Source organism: Cydia strobilella, chromosome 10 (assembly GCF_947568885.1).
Source record: "Cydia strobilella chromosome 10, ilCydStro3.1, whole genome shotgun sequence".
Lineage (NCBI taxonomy): Eukaryota > Metazoa > Arthropoda > Insecta > Lepidoptera > Tortricidae > Cydia > Cydia strobilella.
The window spans coordinates 7,103,958-7,128,493 of NC_086050.1; the positions used below are offsets into that span (position 1 = coordinate 7,103,958).

Sequence of the window (24,536 nt, forward strand, 5' to 3'; positions counted from 1 at the left end):
AAAAAATTACTGAAAAAAATATAAGCAAATATGTATTGCCCCATTTTTGGCGTGTTCAACCTTTAGTTATTGTAGTTTTTGAGAAATTTGACTTGTTTCAATCATAACGTGTTTCAATTGTCCCCAGGCCCAGTACCCTACATTATACTAATACCAGTACTTAATGAGTAATATCAGTATGTCAAGTAATAATACATGAAATAAAATTAGGTATATCAAACGTAGACCGTTGTCAATTAGTATTACATTTTTCATTTTACTACACACGTGCAGTGTGCAGATATACATTTTTACGTTTTTAGTTTACGTAAAAACATTCTGGAGGCCGATTCGATTGAACATCAAAGTAATATATAAATGATGTCATATACATTTCGCTCGTGTTTGTCCGTACATGTATTGGCGCAAGCGAGACGCACGGGCAAATGAGAACAAAATGACATCATTTTGATGTCAAAATGTAAGTTTTAATTGGCATCTGGAAGTAAAACTTTTTCATTTATTTTAGATGAAACTTATGTATGTACTATAATATTAAGTACAGCTAACCGATAGTGTGATTTGTGGCGTGAACCCAATCCGGCGCCTTGTTGATTTTCAAAAGTAAACTGTCCGCCGCTTACTGTCCATAACAAGTTTCTTTTTTATTAGTACTGGTTTAGAGCAGGACGCAACTTCGTATCGATTGTATGATTAGACTGCGAGATATCATAATCACCGGTCTGCGCGTTTATCGAACTCATAATCGGAGAACGGTAATAAATTTGTCTCATTTTAATATCCTAGAGCGTGTAATGTTCTGTTATAAGTGCCATAACCGTCCGATGTTTGGACTTGTGATATCATTAGGAAAAAAAATCCAACAAGTGGGAGTCGGACTCGCCCACCGAGGGTTCGGTACAAATTTAATTTTTAGTAATTGTTGTTATAGCGGCAACAGAAATACATCATCTGTGAAAATTTTAACTGTCACTGTTTCAATTTTATCACGGTTCATGAGGTACAGCCTGGTGACAGACAGACAGACGGAGAGTGGAGTCCTTACCCTTTACCCTTTGAGTACGGAACCCTAAAAACGGGTAAGGGGCGCGCGCGGTACAAAAGAGTTCAACGAGCAAAGTTAATCTCTCTCGTTAACGGCGATATACGAGACGCAACCTGTTATTTGTGCTGCTATTACAAAACCAAACAAAATCACGTGATGGGCTTTATGTAGTCCATCCATGGGGCGGTGGTGACTCACTGTACTAACGATCTTCATTGGACGCAAAACAATTTTGACGCAAATTATACGCTGTTATAAACCACGACGTTAATTAAGTTGCAGACGGAAGATTAAAATTGTAATCCAATTTTTATTTCAATAACATTAACAAGCCTTTTGTTTATTCGATTGGGCTATTCGTTTTCATTATTTTAGTGTAATTAAATGTAGCAGTAGATTTAATCACGCTATTGCGTTGGTACAGCTAGTCTTATCTTCAGTATTTAAACAAACAAAACATTTTTTTAAGCAGGTACTACTATGGCATGCCATAATTTGCAGTGGAAATCAGAATCCTGATCAGATGAAGAATTAAGAGTACAAATGATATTACAAAACAGCATAGGTAATATTAACGTAAAAAAAAATCTTTGTAAATCTAAATCTTACCGTATACAATTTTAATTATCGGGTTTTTAAGACATACTAAAAATCTTAATTTGGCCATATTTTGACATAAAATCACATTTACTTAGCGGGGCACATTAGGCGTAGGTATATGAATTGCATGTGAATAGCAAATACAAAAAAAACTCATTTAAACTAGTAGTACGTATGAAGCTTTATGTTTAGTAAAGTACATAAGCGCCTATGGGAAACCTTATATTTCAAAGATTAATGAATCCCAGATTATAGTTTTATCAAATTAATAAGCGCCACGTATGAATAACTGGATGTAGTTAATAGCTTGAAAGTGAAACCAATAAAATGGTTTCAACGTGGCTGTTTTTATGTTTTAAGAAAATATCCTCTTTACGAGTAAGTATAAGCAAAATGTTATTTAAATGTATATATGTAATGAATACGCAAAAAGACCACACACAACTTGTCTTATAAAGAATTGTAACCAATAATAAGACGAGTATGGCCCTTATTAATGCACTAAACCAATAAAAACAAATGCGTTACCAAAAAAGGTCTTTATAGCAAATAAAACCGGAAAATAGTTGTAAATATCATCACACTCAAAATGTTAACGAGAGTTGATAGCCGCTGCAGGCGCGAGCGAGATGGCCGATAATCTACTATAGCTCATGGTTAGAAGTATTTAACGGCGAGATAAAATCTTAACAAAGGCGATTTGGTTAGCCGTCTCGTTTTGATACTTAAACATCTTTCACGGACATCACGTATGCATCTATATATATGTATAACAATCTAGCAGCACACATCCAGTACAAACTGAGCTACGTAGCCCGTTGAGGTTTTTACTGAGCTTGGTGACGGGATATAAAGAATGCGGGAGGCAGAAGGGTTCTATCTATTGTGGTGCTGCGGTAAATGTATTGACCCCGACTGCGTGCCAGCTAGCGTCGGTGCCTCATCTATGATATGTTAATGATAATTGGTTTCCGAATAGAAAACGTTCTGTTTATGTTGCCGTGAACGATCAGAGGGCGAGCGAGTGCCGATAATTTTAATACGGTCCACGTTCGATCAGAGTAATCAAGCGATAAGATTGTGTCAATATTTCGATGAATATAAAATGCCGAAATTATACATAATTTATTGTTACTACAATATTGGTTATATCGTTTGTTCGAAATAAGAAATCTACAACTCGTGTGATTGGTATTGACCATTTTATTTTGTAATAAAAATATTTCGTTTTTATTTTTTGCTCACGACCTGTCTGCAAGCGAGACGTGGTGGGCAATGGAAGTCTTTGTCGCAAACGTCACTGGCTGAATAATGCGAGAAGCTCAGAAACGGGTATTTTACTTGTTAAGGGAGTATTTTATTTGCTCTTATTTAATTTAGCATTTATTCAATCTACCCCCGGCGTGATACGCGTCTGCGTCGGTGTTCTTATTTCGTTTGCACCTTTTGTGACAGGGCTCATTGAGCGCGAGGTGTTGGGATGTGTTCCAGGCTCGCGGCTCGGTTTACGCGCCTCAACTCCAGCGCTTTTCATCGAGCACAAAGCGTAATTGAATCCCACAGAATCCTACGCAGGCTGTAAGATTTAATAGGGTATTTAAACACTCGCATTGGCTATTGTGGGTCGGTTTTGTACGAGATTATTCAACGTAAACCACAGTGCAGCTAACTTTCCGCGAAACGATCTACACATGTTAGGTACAGTGCAAATGTTTCTCTACATTCATTAACATAAAGCGGTAAAGACTAGTTCAGCAGAATAATAACAATATAACGAACGTATAATATTCAGTCGTAAGCGGCTATTTTTTACGAGCGTAAACTAAAATTATCCTAATAAAAAACCGGCCAAGTGCGAGTCGGACTCGCGCACGTACTATTACGCAAAAAACGACAAAAAAATAACGTGTGCTGAATGGGAGCCCCACTTAAATATTTATTTTATTCTGTTTTTAGTATTTGTTGTTACAACGGCAACAGAAATACATCATCTGTGAAAATCACGGTTCATGAGATACAGCCTGGTGAGAGACGGACAGACAGACAGACAGTCAGACAGCGGAGTCTGAGTATTACTAATAACAGGGTCCTGTTTTTACCCTTTCGGTACGAAACCCTAAAAACTACAATAATTTTCCTTTGCTATTTAGCGGAACGTACCTTTCTAAAAACCCTTTGTTTGTCGATTTACCTATTATTATTTTGACAGACGTCGTAAAATTGTGTAACGTTTTCGGTGCATCGCAGTGGCATTAAGGGGGCAGGTATGGTTAACAATTTATTTTACAAATAAACTTCCCTTAAAGCAGTCATTTAACAATTTTTTTATTCTAAGACACAAGCAAATTTGCCAGTGTTTTAATTTTCTACTATCTTTATGTTAGTAAATAAGTATGTTAAATAATTTATATCAATGACATCGTGTTTAATTTACAACCCGGTCTTTTTAAGCCATTACTTTGCTTCAATAAAAAAAGGTGTTATTTCGTATGCCATACACGTATTGCGTAAAATTGCTAAGCTAAGAACATTTTGTTAATTTGTATAAGTACCAACTAGCCGTGAATACTAAAATTTTGCCATGAAATAAGCCTTACTCGTAGTTATTTTCTAGAAACGGGATTTAATTTAAGAGAACAGTTGTGCGTAAGTTGCGTCAGCGTTCGGCAGCCCCGAGGCTCCACAGTCCGTTCATACTTAATGTAAATTTAACTAGACGTCAGAACTTCACCTAGCTGTAGCGAGGAATAAGTATAAACATGGATACTGTTGCGCAAGCTATTATAACTTGACCGGCATTGTTACCGTGTCAAATACTCATACCTCATACGTGTAGCGTTGTTGACAATGTCAACTTGACATTTGTAGTGTATATTGAAAGGGATCCTTGGTTATTTTATATATTTTTAACCGACTTCCCAAAAGGAGGAGGTTATCAATTCGACCGCATATATTTTTTTGTATGTATGTTACCTCATAACTCCGTCATTGGTGAACCGATTTGGAAAATTGTTTTTTTTTTGTTTGAATGTGTATAGTCCCAAGTTGTTCCGTTTTTGTCAAAACTCAGTTCTGATGATGATCTCGTAATAGTTATTTACGATACAAGTGCGGAAAAGAGGAAATTCGAAACGAGTGGCGATAAATTAAAACACGACCGCAGGTAGTGTTTTAAATCGACACGAGTTGCGAATTACCTATTCGCACGTGTATCGTACAACGTTTTACAGTAAATATGGTTATTTAAACTTTCGACATATACACGAAAAGTGCTATTCGCACGTGTATCGTACAACGTTTTACAGTACATATGGTTATTTAAACTTTCGACATATACACGAAAAGTGCTCTTTTAAGCACCATATGTACTGTAAATAACTATTTCTTAATTAACTTTATAACTATACTGTTTATACATACTTGAGGTAGCAAAATATATGTATAAGCACAAGAGTGAATTAGTGATGCGTCCACCTGATCAGAACTTCAGAAGCAAACTGATCGTGATATTAAATCCGTCTTGGTCAGCCTGAGCCCTGAAGTAAAAGAGGCGGCTTCTTACGAGCTATCTGTTAAAAAGTTAAAAGCGTTTTTGATTGACCAGGCATTCTTTACGGTAAAAGAATTTTATAATAAATTTAATATAAAGTTATTCCCATAATATGATTGACATTTACTCGTATATATATTACCTTTTTGTTATGTGGAGGAAGCCGGACTTATCCCAATAAGGCCTAGTTTACCCTCTGGGTTGGAAGGCAGTCGCTTTCGTAAAAAACTAGTGCCTACGCCAATTCTTGGGATCAGTTGCCAAGCGGGAGCCAGGCTCCTATGAGCCGTGGCAAAATGCCGGGACAACGCGAGGAAGATGATGATACTAAAGATGATAGACGCCCTACAAGAAGCAGAAGCAGGAATGAATACCCTGAAAGACTGGCTAGACAACAATCTACTCTCCCTGAATATCAATAAAACAAAATACATCTGCTTCCATAAAACCAAGGCATCTGAACCAAATCATCTGACGTCACTCTACGTTAACGGTTCCGCTAATTCGCTGTCGACCCTGACCCTGGACCCTGTAAACTCGATTGGCCGCGTGGAGTGCGTGCGTTACTTGGGCGTGGATATTGATCAGCATTTCTCCTTCAAACACCATATAGCAACTCTCTCCAATCGTGTAAGGAAGCTCACGTATGTAATGTGCCTGCTCCGAAACTCTGCTGATCAGCGGGTCCTAACGCTAGTATATGTGACTTTGTGTCAGTCTATCCTAGGATACTGTATATCGGTCTGGGGTGGGGCAGGTATTACAACGATGCTTGACGTAGAAAGGGCACAAAGGTCAGTATTAAAAGTAATGTACAAGAAGCCATTCCAATTCCCAACAAGACAACAGTACGGCTACCATGAGTTCCGTAAATGACAGTCGAAAGTGAGAAAGTTAAGGAAAATGTATGGAGTAATTGTACAGTGCCTCTACCGGTCACATAAAAAACTAAAAAAATCAACTGGCACCATGAGTCACAAACGTTTTAACGTGAGTTTTCGATACATGCCTAACTTCACACCTAAAACGTTCTCTTTCTAACTATATAATGAAAACTGAGCCAGAAATTTTCTAGGTAAATACTTTACGCCGTTTACGCGAATAAACGTGACAGATGTCATCGAAAAATACGTGCGTTTTCGATGTGACATTTTCCGTCAACTTGGAAACAACAATATTTGAACGAAATATTTTTATTCGGATGTTTATTACCGTTTTATCATGTTACAAATGCATTTCCGTTATTAAATTATCATTTAAATGCTTAGTTAATCATTGGTTTTATCACGACTTACCTAAAACACACGAAAAAACAGAAATATTTGAACGTACGCTAAGAGTGTCAAACAGTCAAACAAGAGGCAAGTGCCCGTTTAGAAAATAATATTAAAATAAATAACTACACTGTGTAAAGTTCGATCGAATTAAACGCCTTATAGTAAAACTTTTGTTCCTCCAAGAAAACAACCCCACAAATATAATGATGAAGTGTTATTGTAAGGCCTAATCCTATCAGACAACCTGCCATGTCTGTCCATCGATGTCTTTATGATGTCTCGATACCTTTTCAAAATGCAAAAATGCAAGGTAAATATACCATATAATTAGTGATTAATGTATAAAGTATGAATGTGTATAATGCTTAACGTAGGTAGCAGTAAACTTACTAAATAACCTATAAACTTATTCTTTTTCAGGAGTATAACAACAATGATAGTAGCTGATGAAACTTGGAAACTTAAGTAACAGCTATGGAACTGTATGATCACAGCCACATCATCTGATGTGGCCGAATGTGCAGTATTCTGGATGTGACTTGGCCAGTAAACATCATTACACATTCAGAAATTATAAAAACAGGAAGATATCTGAAGAATATAGTGTTATACAGTGCTTTTTAAAAACTAAATAAGAACTAAAAATATGTTGGTAGTGAGTTAGATGTATAGTTGATAAATCACCTAAACCTGAGTAATCTTTAGGTACTTTAACCGCTTCGAACTACATATCAATGCAATTTGTAAATAAAATAGGCCACAGGCAACTCTGGAAATTCTAAAAATGTTATATAGTCTTAGAGGTAGATTATGCTAGATATTTAACTTTGTGAACACGCTAGAAAAATGATGTACCTTCTGGAACGCAACAATATTTCCAAGGTTGTAATAAATAATAATAAAATGAAGTGGTATTTTTTGTTTAATAGGTTTGTTGCATATTTGGTAAGTATGTACAACTAACAGTAATAACTACATCTCATACTAACTTCATATATAAGTATATAAATAAGACTATATGAGATTTGATAATTTAGATTATCATAGTAATACCATTTTTGTTTGCTTTTGCGTGGATCTAATCTGCTTGTCATTAGACCCAGTTCACACATACAGTTTCTGATACAGAAAATCATGTGTAATCAAAACAACACTATGGTTTAGCAAGAGGTGCATAGGCATATATATATATATATATATATATATGTATATATGTATAACATTTTAAACTCGCGTTTTGAACACATATTAGATTAGGCCCCATACGCACGAGAGCTTAAAAAGCGTCGCGTTAAAACCCGACGGAGATTTTTTACCGTTTCTGATATTTGTGTTCATATGAACGCTTAAAAATCACTTGTGAGTCGTACTCCCTGCAGTCCCTGCCTTGTGGAAGTGTAGTAATAAAAACACGCTTCATTTTTTAAATAGTTTATTTGCGTATTCCGGTAAAAATGGTCGGGACTCGACTTCTTGAATTAATAATTCGGGATCGAGCTCCAACATAGTTATTTGTTACGAATGGTACGATATGCGTTATGTATTCAAACGCGTCTCGGCAGAGCCATGACGATTGACACCAAAGATTGACACTCGCCAGCCATCTGACAGCAGCGCCGGCGCTTTTATAACGCTTGTGAGACCAGATACACAGAGTTCCGTATGCTCAATTCAATTTACGGCCAACGCTCAACGCCGAAAAACAAACAATGCTCGATAAAAACCGGCCAAGTGCGAATCGGACTCGCGCACCGAGGGTTCCGTACATTACACAATTTAAACAATGTATTTTTTATGTGAAATGTGAGTGAAAGGTAAATTTCGGTTTACGATTTGTGACGTATAAAAAAAAACTACTTACTAGATCTCGTTCAAACCAATTTTTGGTCGAAGTTTGCATGGTAATGTACATCATATATTTTTTTTAGTTTTATCATTCTCTTATTTTAGAAGTTACAGGGGGGACACATTTTACCACTTTGGAAGTGTCTCTCGCGCAAACTATTCAGTTTAGAAAGATATGATATTAGAAACCTCAATATCATTTTTTAAAGACCTATCCATAGATACCCCACACGTATGGGTTTGATGGAAAAAAAAAATTCGAGTTTCATTTCTAATTTTTTTTTCTATTTTTGTGTGAAAATCTTAATGTAGTTCACAACATACATCTACTTACCAAGGTTTAACATTATAGTTTTTATAGTTTCGGAAAAAAGTGGCTGTGACATACGGACGGACAGACAGACAGACATGACGAATCCATAAGGGTTCCGTTTTTTGCCATTTGGCTACGGAACCCTAAAAAGCGCCGCGCTTAAAAACCGCCTTCGTGTGAATACATACATGGTTATCCATTTGTCATTCAAACGCTTTTTTAACGCGCGTTGAAAAAACTCTCGTGCGTATGGGGCCTTATTTACCGACTATAGGTGGTTAAACCAAATTGGCAGTAAATAAGAACAAAAAAACTATACTCATCCTTTTCTTTTGGGTGCTAGTACAAGTGAAAGACAAAGATAGTATGATTCTCTCTGTCTATGTTTGAAATGAGCATGAATCTAGATTCATGTTTGACAAACTATAGCAATTTTATTTGGTATGAAGTTAGCTGCATAGTTCGTGTTTAATAATGAACTTCAAGTATATTATTATTTAGTCGATGTGGCCTTGTTCAGTTACGCGTTTGTACTTACAATTTGTCCTCTAATTTGTTTGTAAAACTTATTTCATAAGTGGCTACATTAACTATGGATAAAGTCGTTTCTTGTGAAGGGAAGGGATGTGTCCACGTATTACTCAACGAAGGCAAGGTAAAATCGTTAAACTTTGTAGAAAAACGGGATATCATTTCCGCGCCAAAATCAACACACGACTTTTGTATTCTCAGATAAGTCAGTCGCATAAGAGAAAATTCTGTACGGCCGTTTACAAAACACAAGGGATTGTTGTTTTACTTCAATTAAGGCGTAAATAATTAGTGTGACAGAGAAAAATGCCTGCAACTTGCAAACTTCGGAGTTCGCGGTAGGCCCTGATATGTTTGTAAAATTCTATCTAGTAGTAGTATGAGTATGCCCTGTGCGCTATGATTAGCTCGCCTCGATACGCTAGGAAATTCATTTGAGTACAAAGAGTAAAGATTGGACAGTTATTACGAAAACATAATCTTTCGGCTTGCCTTACTCCAAAACTCTAGGCACGCCACTGATGATTTAGCCCAGAATTTTGAATTCAGAGAATTATAAACATTATATGATAGCTTAAATATAGGTAATATTATTAATATTAAATTAAAAATAAACACATACATATATACAAGAAAGTAAATTACGTTGACCGCGTAGACGTGAGTAAATATGTCAATGTCAAAACTGGTAGTTTGCTAAGGATTTCGATAGGTAATTTACCGTTTACTCATACGTTTGATATTTAATTCTTTAGGTGACACCTAGAGGCGCTGTACAATACTCCGATATAATTCTTGCTCTGTTTTTTAGTATACTTAGAAAGGGACAGCATCGTTTGCAGTGGAGTGAAGTTGGGCACATAATACGTAAACCGACGTAAATATGTGACGTACGGCGCGTTTATTCACTTAAAGTAAGTGAAATTTACTCTGGCAACTGATGGTAGAGGTACTGCTGTCCGAAACTAACACTCTCTCAGTCCGCCAATTGTTTCTCCTCAAGGTAGCCACGATAATGCATCGCAACACAATAAATTCTCCCGGATTCGCATCGTTCCGTAGTAAAAGGATCTTCCGCGTCCCTCAAAATAAAATAAAATATGCAAGACGCTTCCCACAATTCCTCTATCCGTTTATTTATAACCACATATCAAAACTCTTCAATGTGCAAGACATGACAGTCAACGAATTTCAGGCCACTGTTCGTAGATGGTTAACCTCTCTCTCGTACCAGGCAACAGAAGATATATTGAAACCTTTGCAGTAAACACCACATCTCTCTTTCACATACACACACACGCACACACACACACACACATGCACTCACAAGCTCGCACAGTTTATACTTATCATAAGTTTAAAATAATAACATATAGATTGTTTATTAGTTTTTATAAGAAGTTTAATTTAGATTTATATTTGCAACTCGTATTTTATCTGTATTTTTTCGCATCATCTTATTGATAAATCTACTGAATTTCCTAGTCCTCACGACACAGGCTTGACCTAGTGTGAGGGCTACTGCTAACCAAATTGTCATATTTGTAAGTGAAACCGATTGTTTTATCCTATATTTCATCTATGCCTGGTAACGAAATATTTTTTTTGTATTTTGTATTTGTATTGATTGATTGATATAAAATTATAAGGGCCACTTGCGCCATCCAGGGTTAGCCACTACCTTGGGGTTAACCGGTTAGAACCGGAGTCACCAGTACAATTTAACCTAATGTAACGGTTAACTTCGACTTAGTGGCTAACCCTAGATTAAGCAAGTGGCCCTAAAATACATAGTCACTTCAAGTGCTGTAAAAACGGGACCATATTACTAAGACTCCGCTGTCCGTCTGTCTGTCTGTCACCAGGCTGTACCTATTTCATGAACCGTGATAGCTAAACAGTTGAAATTTTCACAGATGATGTATTTCTGTTGCTGCTATAACAACAAATACGAAAAAGTACGGGACCTTCGGTGCGCGAATCCGACTCGCACTTCGCCGGTTTTTTCAAAATTGATGGCAAGAGGGGAAGGGGAAGAAGGAGGGTCACCTGGCTTGACAACATTTAAAAATGGACGAACGTGGATAACGCAGCCATACTGGCAAGAATGGCTAAGAGCAGGAGAGAGATGGCAAAGGTGGTCGTTTTTTTTCACAGATTTTCACAGATGTATTTCTGTTGCCTCTACAACAACAAATATGTACTAAAAAGTACGGAACCCTCGCTGGGCGAGTCCGACTCGCACTTGTCCGGTTTTTTTATTTTATTTTTAGTTACATGTACGGAGTGCTCCCCAAACATCTAAGTAAAAATTATACATATACATAATACTTACATCAATTATCTATCACACACAAAGAAAAATAACTGTTCATGTACTTAAAGTAAACTTAATGAGAAAGTAATAAACAAAAAAAAAATTCGTTTTATCGCTAGAAAAGTTATTGTTTTATAATAAAGTTATTCTATTCAAACGGCGCGGCGTGCCATTAGTAGATGTCTGCATAATATTTTATTCGAGACACGCATTGTAATGTAATACTTCTAGTAGAAGCTCGAAGTGGGCGGTGTATAAATTAACTCGTGATAGGCTAATGTGTGGCCAGTAATGTAAAACACAAATCCTACTGTTTTTGAAGGGCGTAAATCTATATGGGGAAGAGGAGGTCCGCTTCGACCATAAAAACGCAATATCGGACATCGATCAGGTGGCACACGGTTACAACAATAGCCTGACCATTGTGCTCTGCTATCTAATCGTAATGAATATAAATTTTCAGATGACATTTACGATCGTTGCACGCCGTGATACTGCATCTCTGTAAACGTGTTAGATAGAAATTTTAATACACGCACACAGCGTTAGATCTAAGTTTGAAATGCTTGTACGAGACATTACGTGTATTGATAGCAAGGACCCGCCATTGTGAAAATGCCGCTATTGTCTTCAAATTCGCTTTTTCTTTAAATTTATATTACAAAATGCTTTAAAAACTGGACCCGGGATACAAATTTCTTGTTTACATACATATGTCATTATTTATTTACACAAATACAGTGGTTGTTAATAGGTTAATTTTAATAATGGTTTATAAGTTTTGTTATTGTATTTAAATTGTAACATTAAATCTGTATACTAACCATTGTTAATAAATATGTTAAGAAAATAAAAACTTAAACATACTACAAACTAAATTAAATGATAATACTAAAAATAAAAATAATGTGAACATAAACTTAAAAATACTTACGTAAAAGGACCCTCTAAATTTTGCCCCTAGGCAAGGTGCCCATGGTGCCCATCACACAGGCGGCATTCCCGCGCTCCCGTACTCTTAAATACAAATAATAATAGTTTCGTTTCATATGTTGCATTGTAGTAAATAGGTGTTGAAACAAGAATATTCGAAATAAAAATACAAGGACCAAATATTATATGAAACAGTTTCTTGTGAAACGAAATTCTGTGAAATTTGTGTCTGGGAAACAAGAATACCTCAAACATAATTCTACTGTTTGATAAGTTTGCTAAATAAAAAAATGTGATTATAAAATTCATTGAAATGTGTTTCTGTGACATATGTTTCATTCAAGTAAATAGTCTTTGAAACAAAAATATTCGAACTAAATATACAAGGACCAAGTATTATACGAAACATTTTCTGTGAAACAAAATTATATGAAATTTCTGTCTGCGAAACAAGGGGTCACCCCTGGTCTGGACATAGCTGAGCCTTGCATATATAAATGTAAATCTACAGAAAACATACAGGGACTTTAAATGCGAATCGTATTACCTAATTATATAAAATCGGCTAATTCGTTTTGACGCTAAATAAAGTGGAATTTACGTTAACTTAATTTTTGGTTTTGGCCGCAGTCAGAAAATATAGAAGCATGAACCTAAATATTTTTAGCATAAGTATTATTCGTAATTATTTTGAAACCATTGAACTTACTGGTATACTTTCTATGAATTTATAACATTATGGTAACAGTCAGTACCTGTATATCAAATCACATTTAAAAAATTAGTCGACGGTGAAAAGATGTGATTAATTGTTGTTAAAACAGTGAACTATGACACACGTTGGGAGTTTGGGCGGAGGCTGACACGTGTACGTACAACATGCCAGCCCCAGTCTCGTCGCGCCGACTTTCTCGACAAAAACTGACGTCTCATTGATGTATTGGTTAAAAAGAAGGCTCCTAGACCGTTAGCTAGTTAACAAAACGAAATACCTTTATTCATCATGCTACGATAGCTATCTTAATTATAGATATATGTGTGTGTTTTAAACAAAATGTTCAGACTACTATACAACTGGTTAGATAACGCACGAAGCTTTTTGACCTTCGGTTGAATAAAGAAGCTGCAAACGCGATAACTATACGCTGTCACGTTATATTTGCATGTAAATGGTCTGACATTATCAAGATAACACACGAGACTCGATAAATTAACGTTAACGTGGTAAACTTTGAGAATTCATTCAAATGGGAAAGGTTAATGCTATATACGTCTACTACCGTAACAAGGATCCCATTAGTCGAACCGGTTATAGATAGGCACATAATAAATAAAAAGTAATATGGTCTGTTATATATATTTTTTATAACGGTTGGGAACGTAAAAATTTACACAATAATCGTGACGAAATTTAGTACGTTCCAGAACTTTCAGACAGGCATCGGCGCCATTAAGCCAATCCGCTAGCCAATAAGGTGGACACTTGATGTATGCCTTTCCATTAGGTCAGCGTGCAAGAAATACATCACAGCTGGCCTTAATCAAAGACGCAAAGAAACCCGCCGAGATTAATACGTGGACAAAGGGAGCGCGGCATTGCGAAGATGCGAAAGCCGACTTGGCAACTAATGAAATCGACAATCGGAGACCTTATCCTCCTAATGGTGAGAATACTGAGAATATGCGTGTGAACACATGGTTACGTAAGTAGTAGCGATGATAATAACGAATTACGTTAAAGGCGGGACGTGCACGTTAAAGAACGTGAATTCAGAGTAGGTATATAAGTAAAAGCACAGCAGACAATATTGCGAAAGTCATAACGGATAAAGTACACTTAACTGCCGCAAAATATCACCCCTCGTGACAGTATTTTAAAAGTAGAGCAGAGGTTCTTACTTAAACAGGAACTTTTTTTAATTTTTGTCTTCCGAAGTGAGGCGAGGCAGGCGACGTCTTAAAGTCTCAACTGAGCGCGCTGTATAACTCCTACTTATAATTAATTTATCCAGTCGCCGTAGTCCTGTAGAAACCAAAAACTTCTCTAATGGCGAAGCAGATGAGACCGAATGAAGGGTTAATTTAAAAAAATGGACGGTCATCCGCGAACAGAATGACGAAGTTTAGCGGATCACCAATTCAATGCTTTAATATTGTTACGAAACTTGGTTCCGCGTTTCTTTAATTAAAATTAACGACGCAAAACTCTGACAGTCAAACGAATTATTAGTACGAAAGCAAACTTTTAATTAGTTCGCCTCCTTCGAGCGATACTTTTGTGCATTTACTTGTTCGAAGTAAATTGAATAAATTTGAATTCTTTGACAAGAATAAGGCTTTTCTTTAGAGCTGTTCATATAAAATTACTCCTAGTGTGAACACACTAAATTATTCGATCTGTTTATGAGATAATACAAAAAGTGCAACGGAAACAATTATTAATTTAAGTGCGGGTTTACTGTAAAATACGGGTAGCCGATATCGAATCACAAAGATTGATACAATCAACGCATTATCCACAGTAAAGCTAATCGATTGTATAAGTTCTGGTCCGCATTCATGCATAATGGCGATAATTGGTTAGATTACTAATTTCACGGCGGTAGCACGAGTGCCGGTCACACGAACATATGACAATCGACGTGATACGACTCCGTTTCGAATCGCGGATTCCTCAAGGCGTCGGCGTAGCATTCAAAAACAACCCACATACCAAACACCACAATTCCGATACTTACAAGTAAAAAAACCGGCCAAGTGCGAGTCGGACTCGCGCACTAAGGGTTACGTACCATTACGCAAAAACCGGCAGAAAAATCAGGTTTGTTGTATGGGCGCCCCACATAAATATATATTTTATTCTGTTTTTAGTAATAGTTGTTATAGCGGCAACAGAAATACATCATCTGTGAAAATTTCAATTGTCTAGCTATCACGGTTCATGAGATACAGCCTGGTGACAGACGGACAGACAGACAGACATCGGAGTCTTAGTAATAGGGTCCCGTTTTTACCCTTTGGGTACGGAACCCTAAAAATGTAATGACACGGGCTAGCTTATGTTCGCTGCTCTACTAGCAGTGTAAAAACTGCCACCCCCACCGATCCTCCCTTAGTATTCTGGTAAATATGTACGTACCAGAATACAAAGGGAGGATCGCTCGCTCAGGCACAGATTAATAAATAGTTACTACGTAACAGATACATCATTCCCATACAAAAGCGAAAATACCTACGCTATAATAGCCTACAAAATCTTAATATTAATACCTGCTGCTCAGGACGAGAAGAAATGTACCATAAGTAACGCGCACAAAGAGTCGAGACTGCCTTGCTCGCCATGCGAGCCACGTGCCAACGCGTAATCGTAAGAATGCGCTAGGGTTGTACTGTTACTTATGTTATTATTGTAATAAAACGAATGTTGCGAATCAACCATATTTTATATTAGTCAATCAAATATTTAAAACCAACACTTATAATACCTGGCTCAAAAAACTCCTTAATTTACGTTTTATCTACTTATGTTCAAAGAAATAAATAGTGACAAAATTCATAAAGATAGATTTAAAATACTACCCACCTTTCTTCGTCTCTCGGAAATGAAAAAACCGGCCAAGTGCGAGTCGAACTCGCCCACCGAGGGTTCCGTACTTTTTAGTATTTGTTGTTATAGCTGCAACAGAAATACATCATCTGTGAAAATTTCAACTGTCTAGCTATCACGGTTCATGAGATACAGCCTGTGGTGACAGACTGACAGACGGACAGCGGAGTCTTAGTAATAGGGTCCCGTTTTTACCCTTTGGGTACGGAACCCTAAAAAACGACAAATTTTCTTTTGTTTTTTTGACTTTTACACCCATCTACTGCACAATAATTAAGTGGTTGGCATTTCGAAGCGTAAGCGCGGGAAACGTGCGGTGCGAGCGCTCAGGCGGGCGTTCGGCGGCCCTCTGTCGATTGTATCGTCGACGATACGCCGAGCGGTAGGCATATAGCGCGTGGCCTTAAACGAGTGAAGGAGGCCTGGCTCAGGGGATGAATGCTGGGGTTAAATGTACTATATGTATTATTTCAGGTAGCATCAGACATACATGCCTTACAATGCCTTAACCTCCACACATACAAACTTTCACATAAATAAGATTTGTAAGGAAGGTTTGAAAGAGATTTGTCTACAGTGGGTACACTAAAATTAACTCTCATGTAAGATTTCCAGCGAAGACATGATTTTGAACAACAAATACTGAAAACAGAATAATATAAATATATAAATGGGGCTCCCATACAACAAACGTGATTTTTTTGCTGTTTTTTTCCGTAATGGTACGGAACCCTTCGTGTGCGAGTCCGACTCGCACTTGGCCGGGTTTTTTTTTTCACATTAATCATTAGTGGAATTACACACGCATAAGCGGGTAAACTAATAAAACATTGGAAGTACATAGACTCCGAAAATAGTTCGTAGATCTTAAAATTGAAGGAATGCACAAAGGCACAGTGTGGCTACCACCAGTTTGGCACTGATATAAACGCTATCGAGAACGTAACTTACTTTATAATACAGTTGCTCAAAAAGTGCTACTTTTCGTGGCTGTTTAGCGTGCGGAAAGTTGGTTTTTGCGAACTAGTGCTTTTTACTTTTCCCATTTTTTTAAATTTTTACTTGTTCCAATTCATGACTACTTATTGATGAGTGTTAATATTAGTTTTATTTAAACGTCGTTATCAACATAAAAACCTACTGTTAATGTAAGAATACGAAAAATATGCATATTTCATATTTTATTACTTACCTCTTCATCATTATAAGTATTATAACATAACACGTTTATTTTTTAATGTTGAAAAACCGTTCTTAATAAGTTGTCTGAATGGAACGGAACGCCTGTCAAAGAAGAGGCGTATTTTCTTACTGCAAGAATGTTTTAAGTTTCCAAAGGCAACATTCGATATTGTTTTTATAAATATACGATACACAAATAATCATAAATAACAATATTTAGGTAATAAGTACAATGTTTTAATATTTACAATTGTTTCTGTCTTATAGAACATGCATTTGAAGAAAAAACTTTCATTGAAGTGGGTTCAATAATAATAACAAAATCTATTCTAGTCGAATAAAAGCTAGAAAAATACTTCTTCATAATGTCAATGTCAATGATGTCACAGAATTAATAAAATAAAAGTTTCGAATTCTGTTCCAGTTGCTTTTCTTATTTTTTCGCAACTGTATTAAAAAACGTCGTTCGATACACGTGCGGAAATGTCATTCTTCACTCGTCCCAAGTCTTGCCACTCGCCTACGGCTCGTGGCAATATATCTCGGTACTCGTGAGGTAATGACATACTTTCCACACTAGCATCGAAATGTACTATTCTATGCATCGCGCTCGTACTAACATATTAGTGCGAGCAATATGTATAAAAAGTAAGTTACGTAGACGTTAGCGTATAAGTCAGTTTTGACACTGTCAGTGACTCATGGTACGGGTAAAGGTCGTTCTCACCCGCCGCACGTGGCGGGCACGGTGGCCCGTCGCGGGCGGCGGGTGAGAACGACCTGGGCCAAAGATTAATTCCATTACAGCACATTCTTAAAGAACATCCGTCTATTTGAGTTCATGTGATTTAAATGGTTCAAAAATTGTCGAAGAAGAATTATGGAAGTGCATCCCATTGGACGGCGCATTCACACCTCATGAAGCTGCAGCGGCGTGAAACCGGTCGACCGTCCGCCGCGACTCGTTAGGTGCCTTTTACGCCTTGTCCCAATCAGAACAGCAAGCGGAAGCAATAAATATTACCAATAGGTAATAATAAAGCGAGCTATTGAGGACGCTCTAATTTCGGAACTAGCTCAGGTAACATTATCAAACAATCACATTGTTCGACAGCAACACCGTAAAAGTCCCTCTGCTTGAAGTCTTCAACGCTGCCTTCTTATATTAGGGCGCTTCCAAAACCCTTGCTCGGGCGCCTACGCACATGGACGTAAACAAATCGTGAGTCGAGATCAATGAATATTAAGCAACCTCCGAAATAATTTCCAGCACCGTCTTCGAGATAAAATAAATAATTTTCTTCATATAAACTGAGAAAGAAACACTGATTGCTTCATAAATTGTCAAAATGTAGCCATGTAACAATGAATTTTGCCAGTCGAAGGCAGATAAAATATTCAATGATGTCAGGCAAATTGGTTACTAAATAAGCAGAGGTATTATTTGAACAACATGGTCTCAGGTTGATTAATACGCTTTAGTTTATTATACACATTTTTAAGGTTGCTACACCTCGCAACGGATTTATTTTCAGACTCAAATAAATACTGAAACAAGTCGGTTAATTTATTTACAAATAAACAAAATTTAAATTTCGAACAAGCGTTCGAATAAAAGAAAAAGATTTAAGTCAACAAAAAGTCAATGCCAACAGCTATTGACCAATATAACCGTTATATTGTAGCGAGAACTATCTCACAAGAACAATGTTTCCTGTCAAATATTTTCCTATTTAAGTGGTAATAATACGTATTTGATATTGTTGCCGAATCAAATCGCATAATTTTAAAGTTCAAGCTGATTCCAATAAGAAGATAAACGCTACAGCTTAATCCACATAGATTCCAAAAAATGCTTTTTCTTTGAATTGAAAACTCGAAATAAGATAAACGAGGAACAATAAACGGGCACTTACAGAGATAGAAAGTAAATCCGAAATAGATTTGTATGGCAGCGTTCAAAATCGTTCACACGGCGTCTATGCGGGAAAGACGTCTAGCCGTTTGAACGATTTTGAACGTTGCCATACAAATTTTGCTGTCACTACGGTATTCGATAAAATCCCGTATACGATATACGGGAAAATACGTCGTGTGAACCTAGCCTTAGATCACGACTACACGGCTGTACACAGTCACAAATTTTAAAACTTAATACTAACGTCACAGAACACTTTTTTCACTGGATTAGAGTCAACGCTCAGTAAATATAAAATAAAGAAAAACTTAATTAGGTACAAAGATTTTTTAACGATCTCACAAAACGAACAACGAAAACACATGTGTGATTGGGGCATTCGACTAGAAAATAAAGTATAAAATGAGTAGCCCAGTGTCGAAGTAACGTCACCGGCCCGGCCGCCACTGACACGATGGACATCGAACTTGACAAATTGCTTACGCTCCTAATATCCAGACACCTCAGCATCCGACCAGATAGTCGTATCTCCTCTTCCATCTCGCTGTGTTTAGATTTAGAGATAACTCGATCAACTGGATGTGAGAAACGGTGAATGCTCGCCTTACAACGAATAGTGATGTACTTACCAATGGTATTTTTTCTGGAACGCAACCATTTAATTGAAAATATTGTGTCGTTACTCACCTTTAACATACCAAAAATAATATAGTCCAGTAAGTCTACTATCTAATAAGTAATTAGCTTTAACGTCCAGGAACCATGTTTGTTACCATATACAGCCAGTGTCTAATGGTAAGAGAATCATAAAAGCATATTTACGGTGTTGTAATTTATTTTTATTGGACATACCAAGGCGCAGCCCTATTCGGTGTAAACTAGTTCACATTATGTGCCGCACGAAGTGAAACTGCCGAGTCTGTCTCACGCTGTACATCTATATACAAACCACAATCAATATGTTAATATCTGAGATCCGAAAGCTTGATACGTACTAGAGCATATTAAAGCCGCTGATGTTAAACAAACCTAATCAATTTTTCACTAAAACCTAATTAACTAATTATCCTAATAGGCCAGGAAACGAAGCGTTTAAAAAAAGGTAGAGGGAAATGCTTAGAACACAATTTTTGACTTCGTAGCTTTGTTTGGACTAGTTAGGAGGTGAACATCAAAAGTCCCCGGCCGTAACCCTGGTGCCGGGGGTGGAGCCCTAGGGGGGTTTGAAGGTTCCATTTTTCGGTTTTTCGATTATATCTCTGAAACTATGCGTCTGAGCGACAAGGCCACTTATACTAAATAAAAAGTGATTTAATTTATTACAAAATTTCATTAAATCAAGTTTTTCGATATCTTGTATAGTTTTTGAGATATCCGCTCTTGAATGTTTATTTAAGGCTCTTATTTTTATCTTGATTTTCTACTCAGTGAAGCCGCTAGGCCGGGTTTTCTATCGTTTTCGTATAAATCGGGGGTGCTGAATTAATTTATGGTATCAACATTGACACTATTCCTAAGTAAAAACAAAATTTAAAAAAATGCTTCTTTTTTTTTTCAAACTCCTCTTCGCGCTTAAACCGCTGAACCGATTCCGTTGAAATTTGGTATAGAGATGATTTGAGTCCCGGGACAGTACATAGAATAGTTTTTATAACCAAAATCATCTTTTGAGGGTGTGAAAAGTGAGGAGTTTGTATGGGGAATCAATAACCGCTGAACTGATTTAAATAATATTTGGGATGGTCTATATGTTTGCATTAGTTGAAAATGATACCAAACATGACTTCAAACCTAAACTTAAACAGTATTAACCTTAGGAATTCAACTTCGTGCGGCACATAACGCGAAGAAGCTAAATTCCCCTCACACCTAATTTCACACCTTCAAAGTATGATTTTTGAGATAAAAACTATCTTATGTCCTGTCTCGGGATTTAAAACATCTCTATACCAAATTTCGACTAAATCGGTTTAGCTGTATAAGCGTGAAGAGGAGTTAAATAAAAAGGTATTTGTTTAAAATTTATATGTTTTTACTTCGGAATGGTGTCAATGTGATATAAATGAATTTGGCACTCCCGATTTATACGAAAACGATACCAAACATGGCCTAGCAGTTTTATTGATGTAGTAATCAAGATAAACTTGAGAGCCCCCAAATGAACTTTCAATAAAGAATATCTCGAAAACTATAAGATACCGAAAAATTTTATTTGATTAAACTTAAATCAGCTTTCTTTTTGTTTTAGTAGTCATGTCGCTAAGAGTGAAAAACCGGAATATGAGACGTTCAAACCCCCCTTTCCCCCGCGGCACCAGGGTTACGGCCGGGGACTTTTGATTATGTTCCTAACTAGTACAAACAAAGTTACGGAGTCAAAAAATTTGTTCCTAGCATTTCCCTCTATACCTAATCTTATTGCTTGGCCTATAAATTTAATATCAAATCAATATAACTTCCTCCCAGTGGATTCTTTCACGGGAATTTTTGGCCAAGAAACAAAAAACAGCGTTATAATCAAGTGGAATACTTACTTAAATCAGTCCGTCGAAAAGATTTTTGGTTCGATTTTAATAAACATTGTTTTGATCAAATCTGTTATTATAAGCAATAAACACACGGGACAAATTTAAAAAGGCAATTTTGAAAGTATTTATAGATTAATTAAAGACTCAGGTGTGTATGCCGTAAAATCGTGATTGGCTCCAAGTGAAAACTCGTTATGTCGATCGTAAAAGTCGACAATAATTAGGCGGCCACAACGAAGCACCGATATGAGCTGATTAAGAAAAAAATACAGTCGTAGCCACTGATTTATTGTGCACTGCCTTGGGTTTCATCGCCCTTCCACAGACGTCTACGAGAAACACATGTAGTTAATGTATAGTTAATGAAAAGAAATTCTTCACATTTGTCTTCTACCTACATGAGAAAGTCTAGTGAGACATTAAGATAATTGCTGTACACTCTATCCGCGGCCATATTAGCATTGTGTCGAGGACAAACAAAGTGCGCTAAGTTTGCAATTGAAATGCAAAAGTTTACAAATCAATGCATTTACTAATGAACAGTTGTGGTGTTGCGTTATTGCGAATCACACTCCACAGTTCATTTGACAACATTATCTGGCAATAGTGATTTAACCAGTGACCACAATAGGCAATTCTCGTGTAGATTTGTAAATTAGTTGTTAAATGTAATATATTTATACAATTGGCGAAACATGTATTAAATTCTGAAACAAATCTCACATGTAAATGCAATGAACATAGGCGGCTTAGAGTTAAAATCTACTAATATGATAAACGATTCGTTCGAGGAGGCAATTACGACGGTGAGTAGGTACCTACAGATAAAGCAATTTTAAACGACTGTTATATGTTTACCGTGAAATCTGGGAAACCATTAACAGTTCGCAATTCAATATGCGTTGACGACAGCCTAAGGTAGCCAACCACGATTTGGTTTTATTTATGTTCAACTTCTGTAGTTAATTTAATGTACTTCGGGTTATGATAATTATATATAAGTATATATATATATATATAAAACCTCAAAAGAAACGACATGGTAATTAACACATACCTTAAAGCACGAAAACGGTTACACGTAACAAATTGGACATAGAGCTGTCTGTCGTACTTATATAAGGGGTTTTTGATGAAACCAGAGAAAGAAAGACATCCATAAACATCGATGATCCATCAAGCTATGACTGATAATAGTTATAATGTAATAGAGAATATTATTTAACCTTAAGATTTTCAGTTTTATTATAACTATTGTCAGTCATATATAACTATAATCATAATACAAGAGTATTTATGTTTAGCTTATAAAGCGTGAAACTATTCAAATATGCAATGGCTCAGAAACTTATAACAAAGTAATCAAACTAGGCAAGTAAACTAAACAACACACACACTGAAAAAAAAATTTGCCGAACTCGTTGAGCTATTCAGAAAATTACTGAACTTAAGTTATAAGGAAATGAATTTTGATCAATATCTTACAACTGATTTCGTTGTAACAAACCGACCTGTTAGCTGGTGTCATAGTTTGCAAGTCCCAATTTTTTGATAAGTATTAAAGTAACAAAATATTTTGTTACTGTTATGCAATCATTTCTTTCAGTGTACTGAAACGATAATTCAGGAGAACGATCGTCGTCACACTTCATCACTCCCGAACGTGGTCATTCTGTTAAGTAGGTATATCTTCTTTATCCTCTCCTTATCCCATTATTTGGGGTCGGGTCTCCTCACTTTACTGCGCCAAGTCGTACGATCTTGGGTTGTCTGCTCAGGCAATTGGGCTTTTTTGAGGTCTCTCTATGTTTTTCCACCATGTGGAAGGGGGGCGACCTCTGCCTCTCCTCGTCTGTTCTAGTAGGTTCAGCGTAATTTGTACCACGTGGTCTTCTTCTCTTCTTTTGACATGGCCATACCAACGAAGACGATTTTCAAGGATTTTATCTGCGATCGGTGCAACTTTGAAACTACCTCGTATGTATTCATTTCGGATTCTGTCCATTCGGGTTACACCTCCCGCCCACCTGAGCATCTTCATCTCATTGGTATGTGCCTTTTGTTCGTGCGACTTCTTTGTTGTCCAACATTCAGACCCGTATAGTAACGCCGGACGAACCGCCGTTTTATACACCTTACCCTTGACCTTTATGGGGATACGTGGGTCACACAGCACACCAGTAAGTGATCTCCATTTTTGCCAGGCGCCATTAATTCGGTGTGACACGTCCGCGCAAATATTGGCATCGGGTGTAAGTATAGAGCCAAGGTATTTAAACTTTTCTACAGTAGGAATAGGTGTTGTTCCGATGCAGATAGTTTCCGGTGTACTGTTGCCACTAAACGGATATTTCAGGTATTCAGTTTTGCTCCTGCTAACCCTCCAAACCAGTTCGGCTTCACAGCATCCAGGTCAACCACTGACGCAATACAAACTATAAGGATCATGATGGAAAAATATAGGATCAACAACCGTTGTTGTTAAATTAAGTAGGTATCATGTGTTCCTTTATTTTAATTATTTTATCTCCGAAACGTCTAAACTAATTCCGGAACGCAATGTCGTTCACACGTAGGTATCAGTCATGCGAATGAGGCAAGGCACGCGCTCGACCTGGGGTCATGTGGTTGCCCTGTTATAGGTTATTAACACACATTTCAATGGCACTTACAGTGAAATGAGATTACAATGTCGATAGCCTATTAATCGGTTAATAGGTACTGCCTGTTAGTCTCTAGCTAGAGCGATGAAAATGGGTCACATTGTACTCATTCCCAACACAAAGTTAACAACACTTAACTAAATTAACCAGCGGCATTTAGTAAGTAGTGCTTGATTAATTACTAACATGATAAAAGAACAACGCCCATTACTGGAATGAGTGTTTAC

The 24,536-nt window shown here is 36.8% G+C and overlaps 1 protein-coding gene and 1 long non-coding RNA gene across 2 annotated transcripts in view; both read right to left on the reverse strand.

Annotated features, from left to right (window-relative positions):
• Positions 1-8,591, reverse strand: part of LOC134744734 (uncharacterized) — a 120,634-nt gene extending 112,043 nt beyond the window's left edge. Inside the window, exon 1 of the long non-coding RNA XR_010128105.1 lies at positions 8,303-8,591. This is a non-coding gene — a long non-coding RNA (uncharacterized LOC134744734). The remainder of the gene's footprint in view (positions 1-8,302) is intronic.
• LOC134744559 (lysine-specific histone demethylase 1A) overlaps positions 1-24,536 on the reverse strand; it is a 439,624-nt gene that overhangs the window by 232,396 nt on the left and 182,692 nt on the right. The window lies entirely within an intron of this gene.